This window comes from Aquila chrysaetos, chromosome 1 (genome assembly GCF_900496995.4).
Source record: "Aquila chrysaetos chrysaetos chromosome 1, bAquChr1.4, whole genome shotgun sequence".
Taxonomy (NCBI): domain Eukaryota; kingdom Metazoa; phylum Chordata; class Aves; order Accipitriformes; family Accipitridae; genus Aquila; species Aquila chrysaetos.
The window spans coordinates 57,714,378-57,737,318 of NC_044004.1; the positions used below are offsets into that span (position 1 = coordinate 57,714,378).

The 22,941-nt window shown below is 43.6% G+C and overlaps 1 long non-coding RNA gene across 1 annotated transcript in view; it reads right to left on the reverse strand.

Moving 5' to 3' along the window:
• LOC115345178 overlaps window positions 1-22,614 on the reverse strand; it is a 29,194-nt gene extending 6,580 nt beyond the window's left edge. The window contains exons 1-7 of the long non-coding RNA XR_005932806.1: window positions 21,620-22,614; window positions 21,457-21,527; window positions 19,129-19,370; window positions 18,066-18,159; window positions 1,481-1,737; window positions 1,311-1,387; window positions 123-228 (exon numbers count right to left, since the gene is read on the reverse strand). This is a non-coding gene — a long non-coding RNA (uncharacterized LOC115345178). The remainder of the gene's footprint in view (window positions 1-122; window positions 229-1,310; window positions 1,388-1,480; window positions 1,738-18,065; window positions 18,160-19,128; window positions 19,371-21,456; window positions 21,528-21,619) is intronic.
• Between the last annotated feature and the right edge of the window lie 327 nt (window positions 22,615-22,941).

Below are 22,941 nucleotides of genomic sequence, written 5' to 3' on the forward strand. Positions count from 1 at the left end.
GACACCTTCATTGCTCTGGTACCACTGCTGCCCCAGCAGAAGGGCGGGGACCACATCACCTCTTCCCTTGCCTTTTGCCCCTGCCCCCACTTTAGGTCAAAAACTCAAAGAAATGGACTCACCACAAATTTTTTCCCCATCAGGATTGTCCAAGAGAGAATTTCCCTATGCAGGAAGCAGGTTTACTGCAGCATGCATACACTCCAGTTCAGTACCTGTGGCTTCTTACTGCAAACAACAACAAAAAAGCCTTTCAAAGAAAATTGGTTTCGAAAGAACAAAAGGACTGGACATGTATCATAGCGAGTGCCCATCCTTCTCCTCTGCAAGGAAACTGGTAATGTTAAGCTTCCATATACAATGCAAAACCTCATGGGTCTGGTGGCATAGTCATGTAATACTCCACTTGGTTTAAGAAAGATTCTTCTTTCAAAATGTCTCAGTTTGTAATAATATCAACTTAACAGAAATTAAGTCTCCATGAACTCCACAGAGGCCACTGTTTTATTAGTCAATTAAACATGCCTGGGACATGCCTCCATCAAACATGCCTCCATCCCTGAGGTTAGATAACACATAATACCTGTATCCGTACTATTAAATCTATATCCATGCATCCATACTATTAAATCCCCTTCTCCCCAACAGGGTGTTGATGCGCACTCTATCTGTGAACAGCTGATGCCAGGGTGAGCTGACTGCCAGCCATACCAGGAGCTGTTTGGTGAGGGCTGATGCTGTGCCAGCGTTTGCTGGGAGAGCTGGAGCCCATGGGGCTCAATGTCGCTGCAGGTCCCGACTCCCCAGAACGGCACCCGCAGAAACAGCCTCAAACCCACCCAGGCGCAGCCCCACCTTGCAAGTCCTGATTTAAGCCGTGGCAGGTGTGCCCTGTGCACTGTAGGCAGGTGAAGAGAGTGCTTTCTGAGGACACAGCAGCACGACACGAATAGTAAAACACATTCTTTCCTTCAGAAATGCTCTGCCAATCCCCTGATGCAAACGCACACAGTTTGCCTCTCAGCTTGCACAACTGGCCTGCTCTTAGTGTGGCTGCTTTGTGAAAAGTATTTTGCAGAGCTACGTATACAACAGAGCCAGCAAACAAGAAACGAGTCATCAAAAGCCAGAGCTAGGGCAGGTGTCATCAAAGCAAGAGGAGTGAGCACAGGGGAGGGGGAGAGGTTGCTGTCCCCCCCTGCCCCATGCACTACCTCTTTCTACACAGACACCACCGATGCTGAGATGCAGCTGTGCGACAGTCTCACAAAAATCCCTATGAATAAAATCCCAAGGATGCTCATACCTACCACCCTCACACCAAGGTCCGGTCCCTAGCAAGAGTTGTGACTGGTGTCCTCAAACGTGATCACACCTTCTTGTACCCCTGGGAAAAACCACTGACCATGGCTACAACCCTCAGGTCCTGCAAGCTCGTGAAATCAACAGGGGGACAGACAGCTGTGTTTCTTGGCTGTACCTCTAAGGTGCTCTTGGCCCGCACAGCAGTCTGATGTGGAAGAAGAAGGAAGAGTTGCCCTTGGTCCCCCTCCTGCTGCAGCCCTCAAACGGTGCCTTGTCAGCCTTCCTCCTTGTGCCACGTTCCCAATCCACAGAGGAAGCACAACGGGAAGCCCCACCAACACTCCCGCTGGGAAAGCTGCACAGTCCACTCCTAAAACACATTTTCCTCAGAGCCTCTGTCTCAGGTTGTCACACAGCTGCTCCACAGTGGTTCTGCCAAAAAAAAAAAGGGAACCACTGCCAATTTAAAGTATGTTTTTACATGATTTTATTCCCAGATGAGCACAATAATACACGTGTAGAACAAGTGCCCAGAGAAAAAAGATAAGCAGCCAAAAGTATACCTTGATATGTGATCGGTAACAGATCAAAGGCAACATCCAAATTTTAAATTAAGAAAAAAAATGCTGGCTGACTTAAAAGAACAAGCCTCTTGCCTATCATTTTGCTCCAGCAGATGTTGGAACTTACTCATTGGATCGTAATACCGTTATTTTGGGATGCCAAGTGCAAGTAAACTTTCTTCCCTTTTTCCAGACCTTTCCATCTAGATACAAATACTGAGAGTGGCACAGTGAAATACACTCTCACATCCCTGGCTTCAGGTCTAGCAGAAGAGCTCCTCATCTGGGAGCTCACACGATGTATGCCACCTCAGCTGGTGATGACAACACCTCAGCAAAGACCATCTTGACATCCAGCCTGATATGAGTAGAGAACTAAACCCAAATAAGCACTGAGCAGTGCCAGTTATGCTTTCAAATGAGGAAAATAACTGGAAGACTGTCTAAGGCAAGAAATTTGATTAGTAGGATTCAGAAGGGCACCCAAGAGAGACACTTTGACTTCCATCCCTTTCAAGTTCTGAGTTAGCTCAGGAAATGTCATCTTACCTCAGTTTCTTGGACCAGCTGGAGGACAGGAAAAGTTGTGATCCCACAGGGCTTTTCAAGGTTTCCATGCCCAGACGGGATGTTTAGTGTTCTCAAATACCAAATACATGATTCTCGTTACAGTGTAGAGGATCCCTTTAGTCATTGTGGCTTGGAGTGTATGAACAGGGCTCAAAGACACTGAAACTGCTCACTAATATGAAACCCCACAACTCTATAGCGTACAACAATTTACGCAGAAACCAGGCACCTTTATTGCACAGTTAGAAGTGTCATTAAACCGTGAGCAATTCAGTTACCCTCCTGTCGTATGCCACTGATTTTATCCTGCTTATAAAAAGATACTTTAATTGGCTGAACTCCATTACTGAAGCAGATTGCTAAAAGCGAGTTATGTTTAATTACCCACAAGGTACAACAGGCAGTTTTGGGGGGTGTTAGGAGACCTCAGCACTCTGGCAGCTTGGCTGTGTATTAGCAAGCAGCCCTGGCACATTCACACGCTTGCTGGGAAACTCACTGTGAGCTACTCTGCCAGCTTTTATTGGAGTAATTCGCCAAATAAACAAATACAGGACTGGGGCTTGCGAAAAATATTTAATTAATATGAAAAACAGGCAGAGAAAGTACATCGTACATCAAGTACATGGCCTTCATCACCTTTATAGCCTTTGATCCACTTACATAGGTGGTTAGAGGGCTAGACAAAAATTGTAAGGGTTCAAATACGGCTTGGACACAGAGCTTCAGTCCACTGGCCTCTCACTCAGGCTCTTTGTAACACTCTTCCTCATCTTCTATTCAGCCACCCACCCCAGGGTGTCTCCCAGGACACCACTTAGCCCAAAGAGCGTGTTTGGCATCGCAGCAAACACACAAATGATGACTAACCCTCTGCAGCTGGCTGGGACCATGTGGTCCCTAACGCATGCAACTCTCTTCATTTTTCTCTCAAGTTTTGTCAGATGTACGAGCTGTGCTACTAAAGACATTGGGCAAATTCAAACTTTCATGTTCCTTGATGAAGGTAAGGAAGAGATTTTCCTTCCCTGACATGCAAGTCTGCTTCCTTCCTAATGAGGGACCCTCCGCAGAGGAGACCCATTCAGTACCACCCTCTGCGCTAGCTGCTCTGACCGAAATCCCCTGCGTACTGCAAGTAGCGCGTAGGTACAAAACCGCACAAAAAACCCAAATAAGGCAATATCCTGAGCACGCGGCAAATGGATCTGAACTATAATCCTTCAAGAGGTACCTATGGGTGAAACTACAGGAGGCACAAATGGGCAATGCAAGGAATCCTGCAACTGCACTCACCAGCATGGCACTGCAAAACAACTCGGCTCCATTCCTGGCCCTGAAATGCACTGACACACACTTCAACTGGTGAGGTTTCCAACGGCCGGTCTGCCTGGGACAGCCCGGGAACACAGCATCTCCAAACCATGCGAGGCTGCCAATAGTGACGGCAAGGTAATCTTGCGACATGAAAATAACACATGAGGGGGATTTTCAAACCTTGCTATTAAAAACATCCATGGAATGATAGCTGTGTCCCAACACTCAATACGGACAACCCATGCTTCACGTCTCAGCGACAGGGCAACAACTCCCTTAGGGGATGTGTACAGACTGCACGAACAAGCTCTAGCGTTTGATGACTGCACTTTTGGGAATACAAACCTCTTGCACTCATAAGGGAACTGTACAGAGCTGCAGCAGAACAGGCACAGGCTGCTCCAGTGGTATCAGGATTCACCCACCGGCCTTTCAGCCAAGGGGTGAAGCTGCCCGGGAGCTCCCTAAACATGTTCAAGGGACCAGTAAGAATTTTCTCTGTGCACCTTTCTACACCCTTATTTATACTGCTGTAAGGTGAGTAAACTCACCCACGTGGCAGATAACAGAAGTAGGCAAATACTTATATTGTGCACCTAAAGGTAGATAAACGCCATTTACTTGAACCTACTCGCGTATCCTACTGCTACACACTGTCCTCTTGACACACAACCACAGCAGACAGGTCAACTAGCCTAACCGGCAACAGCAGTTAGTTAAAAGCAGCAGCACAATTAAAAGCCTCCATTATCCAGCATTATTGAAGGGAGAAAGCTTACAAATAAGTTTAATTTGTCTGTAACTTCCAGAAGCCTGGACCTCTGACTTGGCCCTTTTGCCACCGCCACAGTCAGGTGAGGCACGCTGAAGCTGTTTTGGACCCAGCTGCCATCGGCTTCTGTGGCACAAGATCAGGTCCTTCGTTAATACCATACAAAATACCTTGCTTCTCATTAAAATGAATCCTCTCAGCTGCTCACAGAAACACATCTGACTTTCTCTCCTGAAGGAGTTGCTGATCAGGGCATCTAGAATGCCACTGTGCACAAAGCAGAGAAAACCAAAAAAACATTACAAAGGAACTTGGGCAGCCATGAGACAAGCAAACAGATCAGATACTGATGAAATCACTGTGCTCCCTGAGCTGTTTATATGTGATTTATCTCAGTTGCTAGTTAATTTTTAACAGGCATTTCCCCTGTCCCTTGCCAAGCAGTTGGCAAACTCACTGCAGAAGAGCCGCATGTGCTCCAGTAACAAACATCCCAGCAGCGTTTCAAAGCAGATACAGTAAATGGAGTTCTTACTCCAAGTAAGAACTGTTGTTTAAAATCCTGTTTCTCCTGTACCTGAAAACAAACAAATTTCTTTTTGCCCACATCAAAGAACTGAAACACAACATTCCTCCCTTCTTCACCATATTCTGCTTTGTGCTACAGTTTTTCTTCTTCCTACCTAGGTACTGCATGTCATACCTATCTCCTATGCAGAGCACTCTACAAGACTCCAAAGTGGATTCTTTCATTAAACAGCTACCAGCATTCTAAGTCTTTTACAAAATGCATTTGCACCAACACTAAATCAGGGCAACATCAGGGCAAGACAAAGGGAGAGCTCTTGCAGCCTCACATTTCAGCACATTACGGTTTTGCTGCAGAGCTTCCAGTCTAGCCCACAGTGACACCAACCTCTCAAAAGCTCTTCAGCAGACCTACCAGCAGTTTTATAAGCACTACACTTGAAGTACTGGCACTCTCACCTGCAAAATGCAAACCCTCAAACCGCCTCCTCTGGTTCCAGACATTACAACCCTCTGGGCTGGTGGAGAGGTTGGGCTGCCCCAATTAGTCCCAGCTGAGGGCTCTACTCGCTGGGCAGAATGCAAAGGCAATACCCACCACCCAGCCGGGGCCCCTGCCCCTAATGGTGCTCCTGCACCAGGGGACCTGGTGCCAAGCCAACACCACTCCAGACAGGCCCTAGATCTGCTGGTTTCCCCCAGTGGAATAAACCAGCACGGGCACAGCCTGCGTTAATGCAGCTGCGCTGCCCCGTTACGCAGCTGTGTGCTGTCTCTGCACAGCACGAGGGCAGGCAGCCGTGGGCATCACGACACCCACGCACCTTGCCATAGTGGGGTTTCTATGTCCTGGCAGGGCCCAATCCTGCCGCCACTGCCCTGACTTCAGATAAGGCTGGATCAAGCTCCTGGTGTGAACAGATTCAAACCAAGTCCCTTCAAATCAAACTGGAAAAAGCCCCATTTGCCTCTTAGCCTTTGTGGTTGGGCAATCCACAAAGAACAACCACCTGAATTTATACAGCCTATCAAGCCTGCACTACCCAGCCCGTGGTGTGCTGGCAGCCCTAGCAGCCGGGATGCTGACGGGCACCATCAACTGACAGCAGGAGAGCAGGCACTGGCATTGCTTCTAAGCATAACCAAATCTTGAATTAAGCAGCAAGTGGCTACAGACTGTGAATTCAGAACTGGAGTATTTCTTTATCTTGTCCACAGTAAGCGTGTGCGTGTGCTTTGGAGTTGGATGCACCCACTGTGGTACACCATGTGGGGGTACAGCTCCCCATCCTCTGCACAGGTTGCTTCCTCTCCTACCTTCTCCACCTCCTCCTCACACCACTCTCAAAGTTTCCCAGCTGCACTTTTTCTCTTACTCTCCAGTCTGTTCCAGGAGCCCAACTTTTTTCTCTCCATCTTCCAGTTCTGTGTTGCTGCTGTGGTTTTGAGCTTTTGATGAAAAACAGGCTATCAAAGCCTTTATCCTCAGCTGCATGCTTTTAAGTTTAGGCCCCTGTATACCAGGAAGATTCACGTTAGGTATAAAGCACTGCACCTGGCAATGTTTGCCAGATCCTGCCCAACCTATAATAAAGTTTCTTTGCCGCAGGACCTGCTGAACCCAAAGACTGTTTTCTCTGGCACGAGAGGCCAATTTAGTCCTCAAGATAAATATTAAGCAAACAGGATTCTTTTTACTTTAGGAACTAAGAAGCCAGAACTTTTTCCTGCAACCACAGTCACACCCCTTATGCCTGCAACACTGAGCTATTTTAAAAAAATTAATTCCTGTGGTATTTTCCTAATAGCCATAAAGCAGTGGGGCATTCTGTCAGACACACGTTGCTATTATTACTCTGCCTATGCCTCGTGACTATGACCTTCCAAATTCAGAAAGATTAGCCAGCTGTCAAAAGAAAAAAAAAATTAAATTCTTCTCTTTGTAACTTTTCCTCTATCACTTGTTTTCCCTGGGCAGCAGCTCAGACCTGGCAGGGAACCACCTTTTAGTTCCTGCCGTAAGACTCCATCACATCTTGGAAATGTCCAAGTCCTGAGTGTTGCAACTTGAACCTTCTGCATACTAAAAAAAGAAAAGAAAAACTTGTACTCTTGCCAATGTTTCAACAAGCAAAAACAGTGAACCAAAACCCAAGTGAAGTCCTGTTGCCCGTCCATGTAATAATAACACTTTCTATACCTGAAAAAATCACATTAGTAACTTGAAACGACCAAGGGGCACCGACATCAGCCATTCCAACAATCATACTGTTCCCTTCATCTCAGAAGATGACAGGTAAATTCAGTTTGTAACACTGCTAGTAATTCTAATAAAAGTATGAAGTCCATGGCAAATTATGATACAGACCCGTATCAGCTCAGGGACCTCTTGGTATAATAGCATTCAGAGACACAGAGCAGTTAGCCGTTTCTCTCCTCTGTACTTGTTCCCTCGTTTAAAATACATAACATTTTTTCTAAGACTATGTAAAGATAAACAAAGATTAAAATTACGGCAACTATCTCCTTCCCCTGATTTCATTGTCTGAACTGTCATTAAACTCCTCAGTAAGCAAGGTCAGATCCCATCTATTTTCTATTCACACATACAATTTATCTCTGCTTGCCCACGGTCTGTGCCTGGGGAGAGCACTCCCAAGCAATCAACCTTTCACTCCCAGCTCCTGACCCCATTTCTTTTCTCCCATCCTTTTACATTTTCCAGCCTTCTGGCCATCTCCTAATGGCAAAATCGGCTTTTTGCTGCCTGAGCCAAGAGAAGAGGCAGTGGCAAACGCCCTTGTGAAGAACTTGCCTCTTGCCATGTTTTCTACCTGCCGGAGCAAGTCTGCAGCCGTCTGTCCTCCTCGCCCTAACCCGCTCCGTGGCTGCTGCCCTCAGCAACGCTTGTAAGGTCACAAGAAGTGGCAAGCTCCGGAGCAACCCCTTGAGGCTCTGGTTTGCATCTTGTCACACTCCCCCTGCTACTGCAAATGCACCCTGAGCCAAAAATCTCTTTCAAGCCAAAACTTAGACGCACAATGAGCCCAGCAAGAGGTAACAGTGGATTTTGAAATGTAAAAAATTTCCCCTGCACATTAATGCTCTTTTCCCTCTACTTGCTGAGTCCATCTTCAAACTCTGTCCTAAAGGGGTGTTGAAAATAAGATACCGTGAGACGCATGCAAGTCAGAGCTTCACCCATTGGCACAGCCCATCTGAGCCACCTCCCTCCTGGATGGAGCTCAGCTACTGACTTCAGAGATGGAGGACTAAGCTTAGTGTTACCATACATTTACATAAATTCAGCTGATAAAAGTTATAATAAAGGTTTTAGTTCAAATGGTGCTGTGCTGTTTTTATATCAGCTGATTTTCCAGCCCATGAGTTCCAGCATAATTCATTTACTCAGAAATAATATTTAATTCTCATGTATGTCAGAATCACAAAATTTACTTTGCTTCTTCCACATCAAACTTAAGGAAAAAATAGGTGATGGGTTGCAGAGCTCTCTAAAGCTGAACACTAATAATTGCTGGATGAGAAAACAACAAACAAAAAGTTATCAACCACTTCTGGCTAATTTCAGAGAGCAAAAGGGAAGGACTTCATTCAACAAAAAAAGAGCAAAATCCCAAAAGAAAAAAGTAAGCATTTTTTTCCTCAAGTCAATATTGCTTACAATAATGCCAGTGGTTTATCTACATTTCTAGACTCATTATTTGTTCTCCCAGACATTGGAAATAAAAAATAAAATCAACTTTTGCCCCCCTCTGAACAACCTACAGTGAAATGCAACAGATGACAAGCTGAACATGTCTCTCACAGGAAGCCAATTCCAATACTGAACCTTTATTTATATAGGAGGAACAGCACATATATAGAGATATTTTTAATTATGTATCACATATATATATATAAAAAGCCTATTTATGCATTCAGGTAAAATGTTTTTTGTTTGTTGTTTGTGTTGTTTTGTTGTTTGTTTTTGGTTGTGTTGTGTGTAACAAGAATTGCTTGGGAAGTGCTGCCAATGCTGGTCGGTGCTGGGAAGGCAGGACCTCCCGAACCCCTCCCTGGGGCTTACTGGGGGAGCAGGGGCTACCTAAGAAGGAACAACCTCCCCTAGTGCCAGTTTTTTTCCCCCATTTCACAGCTGCAAATCCTCAGCAGTGTGTCAGGCTCTGCTTGTTATAACAAAAGCCTTCAGTCTCCCGACATTTTAAAAGGGTTCAAAGAAACATAACATCAGCCAGTTAAAAATACCACGTGGAGCGCGTATACACACCCACCTCACTCTAAGCCAAAATCACGCAGAGCAAAGTTTGTACAGCCCAATAGCTCATCCTGCCTATCCCCCCTGTCCTGCAGGACTCCTCCGAAACAGGATCTGCTCTGTTGCCTTGCCTGGTGTGCTTCAAAAGCCCCAGGTGACCCCCTCTTCGCAGCAGGCGTGCAGGCTGTACCCCTGTGTACGCCCATACTGTGCCTGGCACAAAGAGGCTCTGAGCCGAGCCGGGCACCTCCAGGTGGTACCCAAAGTAAACGGATAGCTGGATTGCTCACGCTGCAGTACCTTTCCTGACCTTCAGCCAGAGTTTTTGCTTCAGCTAATTTGAAATTCCTCCTCTTGTGAGACTCCCAAAATGCCTTTGTACAGTTCAGGTTGTGTCTTAATCACCTGGCCAAACCTAAGTCCTGCAGCTCTTTTGATCTTTCCTGGTTAATCAAACTTCTTGGTCGCTTTGCCATTTTTGATACCGCTCTTGGGATTCCTCTCACGTACAGTGATCTCCTCCTACTTCAGACAGCTGCAGAGAGCCAGGCAGCACGATAACTGCAGACAGCAGCGCGTTCCCACAGCTGACACTAATAAGACCAGCGCAATGCTCAGACAGGGCTCACCAGCAGAGCACAAGAGCCCGTGCTGAGCTCCCTCTTGCTAGTGCTAGACTGCTTCTGAAATTGCAGTAAGGTAAGGTCTGTCTGCGCCATGTTGCAGCGTGGTCGTACCATTTTATTACCCAATCCATTTCCAAACATCAGTTCACAGTCATCTGCATGCTTTGTTCATGGCACAGACAATACCTCCCTGCAACTGCTTCTGCAGCAACTTCAAATGTCCGAGGGCTTAAGTGCACCCAAAGCCTGCTGCCAAGCCATTCGGTTACAGCCCTTGCTCTCCTTTCAGTCCATCATCAATTTCCCACAGCCTTGGGGAATCAGAGGCAGGGACCACTATGGAGAGAAGAAAAAATGATCAAAAACCAAAGGGCAAATAACAACATCCAAGGTAACGCAGGTAAACCACCACCACGAGTATTCTGGTTCTTTGGTGGGCAAATTCCACGTCCCAAATTTTTCCTAACGCTGAACAGTTACCAGTGGCATTTTATATTAAAAAATAATGTAAACTATACCACCAATCCTACTGTATAACATAACAGGAGGTTACAGACTTTGCAGTGAGTAGCCACTGACTCCTGCATGACAGTTCTATGGTATTTTGTCACTGTGCCAAAGCCTGACAGCAGCCCTGGATTACTGCCTCTTAGCAGTGCCTCTAGGCTGCTCTTCCTACCACATGGTTCATCACTGTCTTACTCTTAGCATCAGCACACCCTGAATGCCAAACGCCAAGTTTCGGGTCAGTGTGTGTTTCATGCTACCCTTGTGTTGATGCAAAAGTGATGCCACAAAGTGGCAGGAGAGAAGGCATTGGGCTCTCAGACTAGAAGACATCTAAAGAATTGATGGAGAAAATCCTGTGCCACTGTAACAGAAAGATTGCTTTTGGAAAGCCAATAGTGCCCAAATAGGTCATGCTATAATAATTAATAAACTTTTATACTGTGCCATAGTGATCCATGAGAGATCTTACGCTAGATGCTCTACAAACAGGGAGATTTCTATTCAGGGAAATCCCAACTCTTATGTCATTTGCTTAAACAGACAAAAACCCTGAAATGGTGTTTTCATCTCTTCTTTAGGATATTTTTCATCTGAACAGATTCTTTCAGAAAAAGATTGTTCTATTAAAAAAATGACTTAACCCTTGCAATACTCTCCTGACAGTGGTACGGTACAATCACCCAGAAGAAACTTGACTTTCAGATGAATTCAGCATAGCCTGCTGACAGCACTTAAGGCATTGCTCTCTTCATTCAGCATTATAAAATTAATTGTCTCTTGAGTGTAAGAGTTTCATTTCAGGTTCTTCCAAGGCTAATAGGCAGGATAAATACTCTCCTCACTCATGGCCTAGTGGGAGCTCTCTTAAGCACCTCAAGTTTGCTATGTAATACCTAGGGAAACATGACAGTCAACATATGCTAAGTTATGTCAGACTTCAGAATGCAAGCAGGATTTTACTTCAGCTACTCTGTTCTTACCCCCCTCTGATACTGAAAAGAAGTGATCCTCTGTAAATCTGAGATACTTTGACTCACAACACTAGAAAAAAGAAATCAGTATTTCTTATAGGGATTGTTATGAACAAAGCTTTAGCTGAACAAGAGCTATCACACCAACCTCCTCCATGAAAAGTTAAGTGCCAGGAACTGGGCGGGAGGTTGGGGAGAGAGGGAACACCACCACCACACCACCGGCCCCAAAACAGAGACAGATCCATTTTAATAATTTTTTCCCTCAGAATACCTTCCCCAAGAATCACTTTTTTCCCCTTAAAAATTGATATATCTTTAATAACAACATTAGCAGTATTTATTTTTGTTACCACTTTGCCAATGATCTGGGCTACTTTGAACAGTTAATCTTTTCTCCAAATGAACCCATAAGTTTTCATAATGGCTGGCCTGGAATGAGTATGTGCCCTGATAAAGTGCAATGACATTTTCCTAAAATGTAACTACTGTATATTTTATTTGGCAAAAAGGTGGAATCTTCTTCTGGAATTTGTTTATAATTCAGAAGTCTACATAGTCCTCAAAATGTCTTGGTTACTCAATGAAGTTCATAATGAAAGAGAAGCCATTCACAGAAATAATCTGTTAAGCCCAGAGCCGAAAATTCATACCCGAGGACACACACCAACACATGCATGAAAAGACGGTGTGAGTTTATCTTGGCTGGACTTTATCTGTAGAGTTTGTGTCAATCTGCAGTTTCACTGTCAGTAGAGCTACTGCTGTCTGCACTACCAAGCTAGAACAGACTATTAATTAAGTCTAGTTAACTCTGAATTCTGCCCCCAATGTGTCCAATAAACCTCCAGACAGTTAAGGAAAAAACGCCCATTTTCATTTTCAGCAAGAGTATGGGCTATTGAGACTTGTCAGAATGCTGACATCTAAATACGCTTCATGAACTTCTGAGTTTTGACTGCTTCGCTGTATTTCCTGAATGCATTATGCCTGCAATTTTCCCCCTCTGAATCACACAGCTCATCCGTGTCAAAATAAATTTATCACCTATTAATTTCCATCCTTCTGCTCAGTTATTCCACACCTCCAGCAGACAAGGGCAATGCAATGGCAGGGCATCAGGTTGCTAATCTAACATCACAGAGGAGGTTACAGCATTTCCCCCCTCTGCAGCGTGCACACTTTGCACTCTTCTGACTGTAGGTTTCTGACAAAATATAAACCCGGTATCTTTTTCCACTTTGAGAGAGCTCTTCCCTGAGTTCACGGACTTGGGTGTCTACTTTACCTCTTTCAATTTAAAGAGAGAAACAGCAGAACAAGAAAAACTGCAATTGATGAAGGCATTTTCCCAAAAAACATTTCACAGGGAAGTTAAACCTTACACAGCAGTGATACAGCTAGCTAGAGCTCCACTTCTTGACCATCCATGTCAAAAATTAAAAAGTAAGATGCTTTCTAGTGTGGAGTAACTCAATCTCTCACAGGAAAGCTCTCCATTTGATTAAAACCACTGCGCCCTGTCTCTCAGCCAAATTAAACTCAGTTTTGCTTTAACTGTAATTCTGCTTTCTGATGCCTCCTTGTTACAATCAGAGTGGGTGTATTTTTCCATGAGAAAGTACTGGCACAACTGCAAAGGAAATGTACTTATATCACGCTTCCACCCTAATGCCCAATTAAAGCAAAAGCTGAACAAATTAATTGTTTTCATGTTTGGGAAATCAGGTGGTCAGCACCAGCTCTCTCCCATCCGAACGTCATTTGACACTGCTGCCGCTTGCCAGCGGGAAGCACGGCTGCCCGCTGAATGCCGCTCTGTCAGCATGGCACTGCAGCCTCTCATTCAGAAGACGTTAATTTAATTAAGAATATTTTAAAACAGACAAAAGGCAACTGAAAAGCCTGTCAGTCATTGCATACAGTTTCCCAGCTTCTGTTCTTTGAATATATGAACTCATCACAGACCTGCCACTGATATAACGTGCAAGCTATCAGTCCTCTTGACTGTACAATGCCTGTCGCACACAATAAACAACCTCTCCACCTCACACATTTACTCAGCTCAACAAGTGGCAGCATCCTCCCATCCCCAAACTACTTTAAAAAAGTGGTTGCTTTTTGGAAGTACCTTATAACGTTCTCAGATTACCAAAAAACTGTCCAACACACTTCAGACATGGTTCTTTTTAAAAATACACCTACAGGATTCCCTCTATAGCATGAAAATGAAAGAGGGTTAAAACCTTGGATGCCTGGTGAACACAAGTAAAGTCCTCCTCCCAGAAAACCAGGTTAGCAGGAGTTAGCACTGTTAGATTAAGAGCTATGCTTTGTCTACACCTTTCACCCCTGAGCCTTGAAGGAAGGTACTCCAAGGGGACCACTGGTGTAGAAGATAACTGCTAGCAGTACCAGCAAACCTGCGTGCGAACGTCTGAGAGTTGAGAAACACTCCTCAAGCCAGATGGGCCAAACGTCACACCGGAACCAGTGACCTCCAACAAATTCTAGTGTCGCTTTTGGAAGCCCCACCTCAGGGAACTCTCCAGGCTACTGTGTACAAGCCCTTTAGGTTGCAGAGTGCCAACAGGGTCTAACAGCTCTGATGCTAGATACACGCACAGGATCTAATGCTGTGACCATTACAATGGCAGCTACTGGGTTTATATTTTTACAGTATTGTAACAAACAGGTAAATGTTTAGTTCTGGATCCCCGTACAATCCACAGGATGATTTAATTAGCAATACTCTGTTTCTCTGCATACAAACCACCATACTGATGCAGTACTAAGGTAGACAGTCCTCATAGTCTCCATTTGCTGGAGGTATTAGGTACAGGTTTACCCCAGAAAAAAATAATTCAATGAAGGCTTTCAAATATTGGTATTAAATACCTTGAAACTAATATATTCATCATTTGAACTACAATAGTATCCAGAAGACCAACCGCAGTTGGACCCCGCATAAGCATATAGGGAAACACATCTCCCAAATGGCGTATGCCCTGAAGAGCCAGTCAAATCAGGCACACACTGGAAAAAGAAACAAAGTTCTAATGAAGTTAATTGAGCAGCTGCAACTCTGTAGCAGAGGCAGGAATAAACTTTCAGTCTCCCCAAACCAGTTTTGTATCCACGTGTTCATGTTGTCTCACTGGTGGTTAAAGGAAATGGTGGTGAAGCATACCGTCCCCAGCTCAGCACAGCTTGAGAAATAGGATTCTCACAGCTCAGACAAACATCAGTTCATAGCACAAGAGGAAACTTACACATCGCTCTTTAATGCCCAGTCTATTAGAGTTTCATGCTCTGATAGCTCTGCCAAAATCATGGTATCAAATGACAACCTACCGTATCATCCCACTGACTTGCTCTGGAATACACTCCCTGAAATGCATTCAAGAAATGTCATAAATGCACACACCCGGAAGCTGCAAAAATAATAACCCCAGGAAACAAAAAAACGGAGGTAACAATAGCAGAATTCATTGCAGGAGCAGCAGCGTGTCAGAACAATGACAGAAAATAAAGTCCTAACAACATACAGAAGCCACACAGAACAAACATGACTGCCATCATTGTATTAAAGCGCAGGAAAGACAGACAAATCAAACACTGGAACACACAGTCAAGTTTCCTCCTACAGTTCAGTATGGAAATTTCTGGTCAAAACAATGTTATTTACTACCAGCTTCAGTATCGCACCTCAGCGTCATTCAGAGACAGACCAGATTGAAACAGCTTTCTTTCCAATTGACAATTTTGTACTCACTGTGAATTCTAATACGAGACACATGGAATGAGACACATCCAGAAAAAAAATCAGTTTGAATTGCTTCAATTTTACTTTTCTCCTACTGGGTCCAAATCTACATTGCTGCTCTTGGCAGATGCATTTACCAACAGGAGCCAGTGACCAGCTTGGTTCTCAGCTAAAAATGCATTAATGATCATCAGTGAGTAGGACTACCAGATTTGCTCCACTGTTTCAACAGAAGACTGAGCTACTACTGTAGATGTAATCATTTTTGCCCCTATTCACTATCAAGCTTGCTGCATTAATGTCAGAAGATTTCCTGTGCTCAATTTTAACTGTAAAGAAATCATCAGGCCCAATCACAGGCCGAGCGAGAATAACATTTATATACTCAGAGGTGGTAAAAGGAAAGAGAAGAGAGACAGTAACTGGCATGAAACAGAATCTGTGTCATGGGGGAAAACTGGAGACTTGCATCCCCCAGGTTTCTAGTTAGCACCCTGCCTTTCAGCTCCAAGCTGAATGCACTGCCACTGGACGATACTGAAGTCTTGCTCAGTAGTTGTACACAAATCCCAAAGACAGTACGGGAAACTGCAGGATATGAAAGCTGGCTAAAACCAAAAACCCTAGGCATGAAAAAAGAACACAATGCTGCCATCAGTGGTACATCTGGTAAACAATAACTGAAATAGCCAATGGTTGCAAAAGGGGGGGGCAAAAAAATTGGAAGGAGAATCTGCTATATTATTTCAAATAAATTGCTTCTTTCTCAGGATATCCATATGTCATGAGCGTGTTACGGTACACTTGTCACACTAAATGACTGTCCACAAGATATAAGTGTATATCTGATAAACTTTTCTTTTGCATGAAATGTTCCGCACGTCGTGTTTTGAACGTCTTCTGAGAATCTGAGCTGTTGGCTCACTGAATGAAAAGTGCACCTCATTCACACATGACTCTGCCTGAGATTTCACGAAGAGGCCAGACCTACCTGTGGGGCTCAGCTTCAACAAAGGCAGTAAACACGTGAATACCTCTTAAACAAATAATTACACTAGTGCAATACTGGGAGAAGGGGTGCATTCCAGACTTGCACTCAGTTGAGAGTTTCTGGGTAACAAATTTGTTCAGCAACACTTGACATTAATCCCTTTGTTCTCTGTACATATTAAGTTGCTCCTATATGCTTTCTGTAGTTAACAGATAGACTATGGGGACCTGTCTGTTACCTGCAAGTACTCTGAATACTGAAGAAAGAGCACAATTTCTACTTTTGTTTAACGGTCAAAAACCTTCCGTGCTGACAGTACATTCTGAATGCCTACACAAACATTTTATTTGACTTTGCAGGTCTCCCAGGTTTCCCATAGCCCTTCTTTCCCCTCTGAATGGGTCTGAAGTTCAAACTCTTCCAGTAATACTCAACTGTAACTCCTACCTGCACTGCCAATATTCTCCAGCCCTACTGATATCTCAAGAGGCCCACTGGGTACCTGAAGACTCTGGATCTTTTGGATTAACCTACACTAGAATATTCCTTTTAATTAAGCATAATTTTGTATAATTAATCTGCACAGAAAGCATTAATTTACCTCGCTATCTCAGATTTCCCCAGAGAAAAACTTTACAGTTCAGATGATCCCCACATCTATTGTTATAAATCATCGTACCTTAATAATGCAGCCTGCAAGTACAAGGAGCTTCCCACACACTCATTCTAATCAAAACAGAAATGCTGCCATATACAGCATGCACACGAATTCCAGCCTTCAGCAAAAACAAATCCTGCCACAAGACGCTCTGTAGAGCCAATCTGTCAGCATCACTGAGGCGCTCTCCATTCACAGCTCTGGTGTTTTGCATATGTCAGCAACCCAGCAATCATCAGTACGAGCCAACTCAACCACAACCCTAGTGACTAGGCAGTCTAGTTTCCCAGACTTGCCCTCTTTGGAAAACTGTTCCCTAAAGTCCTGTTCTTATCTATTAAAATCAAGGCTGTCTTCCACTTTTATTAAGACTGTGCAGGATTTTGCCTGGTGTGCTTAGAGATGTGCAGCACAGTGTGTGCAGAGATGCCCACTTGAGCACCAGCTTTGTTAATTTGCCTTGGAGGAGGGAGGAAGTACTCCACTGTGACAGCAACTTGGGGATTCATTTCATGCAGCAGCAACAGCCCTCACCTGCCCTCCCAGTCCTGCTGTTGTGTTGAGAACAAGCGCACCAGAGAGGGAGGACAGTTCAGAAGGAAATATTTAAAATTGAAAGGAAAAGACATCTCAGGCCGTAAGCCCATGCTGGGCACAATACATTTGTGCATTTTTAAGTTGTCTCTACCCTGCAGTCAAAGCTGGGCACATGCACACAAGACACAGTCACCGTTTTGCACAGTGTTACAAGCAATGTTTCCCCAGCAGCTAATCTGTATGAGCTGTGGACTGGACAGACACCTCCAGAAAGATTTTTTTTTTTTGATAAACAGAAACAAACTTTGGTTTGTGCTGAAATGCTTCTTTGTTCTTGCCTCTTGACTAATCAGTCATGAGTTCTGAATAACCCTATACCATCTTCCCACAAAGTAAGTCCGGCCTATCATATAGGGCACAGTGGCATAATGAAATAACTATTCCCTGTAGCAATTTGTGCTCCAAAAAAGCATAGGAATTGCTGTCAATAGGGTCAGTATTTACTCTTACTAGTTGCCATTTGTACAGGTGAGAGTAACATCTTTTGGCAGGACTGTGTGTGTAAGGTTCATTGCTTTTAGAGAAGGGCAACAGCCTGTCATCGACAACCATGCTGCTATAACACAGGGACAGCTGTGTTAGGAAAGGTACAGAAATAGTCTTACACACCATTACCTGGTTTGGCAAGGACACCAGTGTATCAGAGATCAGCAGATTCATACGCTTCAGTTCCTCCAGGAAATGGAGTTCCAGCATTGAGGGAACAAACCTGAAGAAATGCAGGGAATATGAAGTTCAGATTCTCCCTCTCTCCTCCTGCCTAACACTTTCAAATAGTCCTTTGATTTCAGTGAATTTGCCATTTATTGTTAATTGTTATGTCATTCTGTCTGGAAGTACCCACTTAAATAAAATTAGTTATCCACTTGGAATAACAGATAACACAATGTACTATGCAGACTCTCTAAAAGCACTGTCTCTGCTTTTAGAAGCGTATGTGCACCTGGGAAGCGAGGCAGGGCAAGTAGGCAGGAAAAGACAGCCTATGTTCATATACAAGGAGAAAACTGTGAGCGTGCAGGACAGGCGTGAGAAGGAACCAGGGTTAGATGCTGAGCACTTGGTGAATGATAATTGTTTTCCAACCCTCAAGATTTTGACTGACCGACTGGCAAATGTGGGTAGAACATCTATTATACTCAATATCTCTGTCTTCTGCACACTCATTTGTTTTCACTGACATGAGCTTTCCAAACTTTTAATCACCTTGATGAAAACAACATAATTTTAACTTCCTTAATACTTCACGTTTAAAAGCTACAATAAAAAATGGCTTTTGGTCCAAGTACTATTTTCTTCTAAATATTCCAAAATGTGCTGGGATAATTGTTACTGCTTGACTGCAAGCAAGAACAACCCTATACTGGATGTATCTATGTATGATAAATCCCACGGTTTCCCAAGCTCCATGGTTATCATTAAAAAAACCCCAGCCACTCCAATAAGTGGTAAAAAAAAATGAAAGAGGGAGGGAAAAAACACTTCTGAAATGCATTAAGTACATGTGCACTCATACAGAAAACTTACCTACAGTATGATCCTTCAGGAATTTAATTCATAGTTTTGGAGAGCTGTATATGACCAAAGGTTATGAGCCCCTCTTGCAGCAAGACTTGCCTGCCTTTTCTGTGAAGCTCACATTGAACCAGACTGGAGGTGGGGGAGGATGCTTACTTACTGTTTTGCACTCCAGGTGGGGATTGACAGGCAGGCTTTCAACATCAGCCAAAAAGTAATCAGCAATTACAAATTGTATTGTGTGATGAAGACCATGCTGTGCACATGTGGAGCATTCTGGCTGCACACCATCTCCTCGCCAAGAGTTAATGAGATAATTTTTCTCCTCGGAGGCTATGCCACTGCTAAATTCATGAGTAAAGGCAGCCTTTGCACAAGCAGTACCTCCCATACAGCAGGGCCCTGAAACAAAACATTACCTAATTGTAGGCTGCAACTCAACAACTACAGCCAAGAAAGGCTCCTCCTCTCTCTGACAGTAACTGCTTGCAAGTGGGTTGTATTATTTGAATGTGAGAAGCTCAAGGATCTGCATGCCTACTCTCAAGGCTGTTTACATCCCTTCAACACGTCTTTGGTGGGTGGCCTTCTCTGTTTTGTTTTTGATTGTTTCTATACCGTCCTCTTTCCCTCAAAGTACCGTCCTTATTATTATTCTTCTAACTGCTATTCCTTAGCCTGATTAAGGCTCTCTGGCTATAGGAGATATTTTTAATTTTGGTTTAATAAAATAAAACAACAACACAGCAGAGAACCCTCGGGTCTTTGAGTGGATTCAGGCAAGCTTGATGTTTTGATCATCCCTGCTAATGGTTTCTAGCCAGATCAGAATAAAGTATTTAAGGTATTTAAGCCTACGCCTAACTTAAAGGTAGGAGTCATGACATTATCTTCAACCTGACAGTGCCTCTGATCATCTGCATAAGTATCTTGCTGAATCAGTAAAACAGTGCAGGAAAACGACTCTCATGCCTGCTAATACTTGAACTTCTTAAGGTTTCTTATTAAAAAGCACTCCCCTGAAAATGAAATCTGAAACAGGGTCAGCAGAGACTTTAAGAGGATTTTGTAGTCAGCCTAAGATTTCATGAGGAAAACAGATGCAGGAGACAATTTTTTTTTTTTTTTTTATTTTTTAAATCAGCTAAAGGAAATCAGTAAGGACGAACCTTGGCAATGAATGCCGCATTGAGGCTTGTTCTATTGCACAGGCAGAATGGGTGGTCTGCAAAACAGGTTAACAATTAACACTAAAGGGATGTCTCTGCCATCTTTCTGATTTCCCACTGAAACCATTTACAGGCTGTATGTAAATCCTGACCCTTATGACAACAAATTTTCCAAGCTCAAGTCCAAATTTTTAAGTGTTTAGGAGCGAGCATGGAGGTCAGATTTTCAGGAACTGGGGTCCCATTTGGACATTTAACAAAGGGTTCAGATTTTTGCATGTCCTTTGTGTAAGTAACTGAAGACTCCTGAAAATTGGCTATGTGTTACAAGAAACAGTTTCTGTTGCACAAAATAACCTTTACTTAACCTGGTTCATACCTAGTAGCACAAACAGAAGTCTGATAACGTTTCTGCACAAAATTGCAAGAGTCCAATGCTGTAATAATTTATCAAGGTATTATACATCATGAACAGGTGAGGCTTTGCAACAGGGCAACACATTACAGCAAGTGAACAGGTGGACAGTGGAGATTACCCTAACCCTTAATGTAGCGGAACAATGGAGTAAATTATGCCCACCAACAGGCTAGGGCAAGCATTCAGACCTTTTCATCTGCTCCCTACATCAGTAATGACAGCCAGCTATGCAAAAATTTACAGTAAGGTGAAGTCCTCCATGCACCTCAAGCAAATATAGGCTTAAGCCCAGCTCAGCGTAAAAGCCTGGGAATCATTACTTTCTGATCCCTGGGACAGTCTGCTTGACTCAAGTTTTAGATGTGAATTTAAACAGAGAAAAAAACCACACCTTGAACTTCCTCACGCCGAGTCAAAACTTCCATTCCCTCCTCCCCAGCTTCCCATTCAAATGGGTGACCCATCCACTGCTGCACTTCATCTAAGTTGCTTGCTATGGATGACCAACCACCCTTGAAAACTGTGTAGGATATAATGCTTAGGGGCTTCTCCAGCATAATGTAGTTCTCACTATACGTGTTTCCCTGTGCTGAAAAACCAAAATCCTGAAAACACCGAGCCAAAATCTAAGAAAAATTGCTGGGCATGTTCTTTTGTAATTTGTAACTCAGAACTATTAAATGCTTTTATTGCTTCAAATACAGTAGTAGTTGAAAGTCACAGAAAAAAATTAGGGTCCCCGTGCTAGTGGCAAAGGGTCAGGGAGGGTACACGCTAACAGAGTGATTCATAGATAAGAGCTTCTTAGCAGTCTATCATCCCCCCATCGTGGCTCTGCAGCAATCTTTGCAAGCTCCTGACTGAAGTTAACAATAGTTCTGAAAAGTTCAGAAACTCTTACCTTTTACAGCACGTTTAACAAAGGATTTAAGCTTCAGTTCCCGCATTTATTCTGGGTTCAGTCATCAGTTCCTTATAAACATTTAAAACAAACAAACAAACAAGTTAAAGGGCTGCAATGTAAAGGACTAATGTCTCTTCCCTTTTTCTTGGACTGACCTCACCTCATTTTTAGGGACTTCCTCTTGACTATGTGCATGAATATAATATTGTTTATAGAGAAAGAGATAGATACATGTGCTGCACTACATGTACCAGGCAAAGGTTTCTCAGTGCTCTTGGCAAATTTAATTCTGTTACTTTGGAGGATGAAAAGCCTGGTAGGGGGCCACTCGTCATGGAAACTGGAGAAGGGTTGGAGCTGCAATGGAAAGATGGCTTCAGAAAGGCTCCAGGAGAGCCAGGCCTGCCCTCTCTGCTTCCTCAGGGGACCAGAGATACCCAATACTGCTTCTAGGAAGACCTTTCCATCCCTGGGAAAAAGGGTGGTCCTGGCTTTCCAAGACTGGCAGAAGGGATATGGTGATTTTTCCTGGACAATTGCTTCTCCTTCTGCACTTCAGCAAGCCTGGGACACACACACATATATGCAGGTAAGGTATAAAAATGAGGAGTACTCAGTTTGCATACCTATTTGTATTTGCACACAACCCAAAGGCAAAAAACTTTTAGGGCTCTGTAACCGACAAAATTTCCATTCGCCAAAACACTAAAATTCCATTTTGTAACGTGGCATCATGGTGACCCATCTGTCACAGCCAGAGTACTGTATTTATGCAGCCTTAAGTACTTCAAAGTCTCAGCAAGTTTGCTGGGCACACAAGGTCTGTCCTACTGCAAGCTTAAGAGGATTCATCCAGATCTGGATTCACATGGAGGGGTATCACAGAGAAGAGATGAGACAAAATGAGAAGAAGCTTGAATAAGGATGAAGGAAGGCTGAGGTTCGTTTTTTCTTTTGGCATTCACCAGATGACCACCAGAAACACAGGATATCTTCAAGTTCAGTATAAAAAATTCCTAATACCCATATGTTTAGGTTACTTGCTACTGTGACTGTTTACTGCAAAACTTTTATGTGCAGCACATGTAGTACGGCTGCTTGACTTTTTTCACTGCCTGTTTTTTTCCCACTACTTCACATTAAAAAAAAAGAAAAAAGGAAAAAAAAAAAAAGAAGGAAAAAAAAAAAGAAGGAAAAAAAAAAGAAGGAAAAAAAAAAGAAGGAAAAAAAAAAGAAGGAAAAAAAAAAAGAAGGAAAAAAAAAAGAAGGAAAAAAAAAAAGAAGGAAAAAAAAAAAAGGCAGCCACCTTGTCTTTGCCACGAGAGGTGACAGTTCATGCCAATATCTCAGGATGTGATAACCCAAGAGCAGTCCCAGTCCATGAGGGCTGTTGGTGCTCCTGTAACAAGCCGTGAGCAAGAGGCTAGTTTGAAGCACAGCCCTAGGTGTCAGTTATTCTACCTTGTTAGGAAAGAGTAATTA